At 48.0% G+C, this 1,286-nt stretch overlaps 1 non-coding gene across 1 annotated transcript; it reads right to left on the reverse strand.

Moving 5' to 3' along the window:
- Positions 1-422: 422 nt before the first annotated feature.
- On the reverse strand, positions 423-494 carry trnag-ucc (transfer RNA glycine (anticodon UCC)). The gene has a single exon. It is a non-coding gene; the product is annotated as a tRNA-Gly (tRNA).
- Positions 495-1,286: the final 792 nt, after the last annotated feature.

Genomic DNA, 1,286 nt, shown 5'->3' on the forward strand with positions numbered 1-1,286 from the left:
TTTGTTTAATTGTTTTCTCCAACTTCTCAGATGGAGGCATGAGAAAGAGATTGCATTGCCTTCATTGGGCTTGTGGTTACTGGACGACCGAAGGGACTTTTGTGAAAGTTAAACGACTTCAGCTGATGATGGGTCCATCCGGTATTTTATGGTGTAAGGGCTGGGTCAGCGTAAGAAAAAGCCACGCTTTGTTTAGTGATGTTGGTGCGGTGGCGTTGGCTGGGGGCAAACTCATACATGTACAACTTTCTCGTTAGTATAGAGGTCAGTATCTCCGCCTGTCACGCTGAAGACAGGGGTTCGATTCCCCGAAGGGGAGAGCTATTGTTTTTCTGCTGCCGAGCGACACATCCAAAAGGTTTTGGTGCAGCCAGAGGTTACAGAAGGAGTTCTGCTTTGACTTCAGCCCAAACCAAAGGAAATGCATTGGCCAGAAATCGAACCCGGGTCAACTGCTTGGAAGGCAACTATGCTCACCACTATACCACCAACGCAGGTGGATGACACTGGCTTGCGCAGTCAGTAAGAACGCTCAAAGCACATGAGTCGCTGATAGGGCTAGAGGAGCTGATGCGACCTTTGTTTGTGCCCGGCTCTAAAGAGAGCAAGTCCAGGGTTTGGATCCCGTCACGTCCAAAAAAGCGCTGTCTTTCCGTGCTGGTTAAATAAATGTGACGCTGGAACCGCAAAGGCTGCAAATACAGAAGTTGACCAGTTGCGCATTCTCCCACCACGTGTTGGCAGTCGGGCAAATTCACTCTTTTCTTGACATTCCAGTGTAGCTCTGCTGTGATTAGAACCTCCAAAAATACAGGTCACTCGCAAAAAGCTCCCGTCCACGGAAATCTTTAATAAAAGGCGAAAAATTTATGCGATAATGAAGAGAAACTCGAGCTGTGTCTCCACGCCCTTGGGCCTGTGCGCTCCCTGTGGTAAACCACTACGCTCGCCAAGGGTAATCTAGGGTGCCGACACCTGCCCACTTGCATTTCGTCACCCTCTCTCTCCAAATGGGAGGAGTAAAAGTCACAAAAGCCCCCTCGGTCGCCAAGTAACCACAAGCCCAATGAAGGCAATGCAATCTCTTTCTCATGCCTCCATCTGAGAAGTTGGAGAAAACAATTAAACAAACAAAAGAGTCCAAATAAAACCCCTGTAACGTGTAGCATTCCAAAAGTTAAACGAATTCAGCTGATGATGGGTCCATCAGGTATTTTATGGTGTAAGGGCTGGGTCAACGTAAGAAAAACCGAAGCAATTTTTAGTGATGTCGGTGCAGTGGCGTT

The sequence above is a fragment of the Sinocyclocheilus rhinocerous genome, unplaced genomic scaffold (assembly GCF_001515625.1).
Source record: "Sinocyclocheilus rhinocerous isolate Xijiao unplaced genomic scaffold, SAMN03320098_v1.1 scaffold7691, whole genome shotgun sequence".
NCBI classification, from domain to species: Eukaryota; Metazoa; Chordata; class Actinopteri; order Cypriniformes; family Cyprinidae; genus Sinocyclocheilus; species Sinocyclocheilus rhinocerous.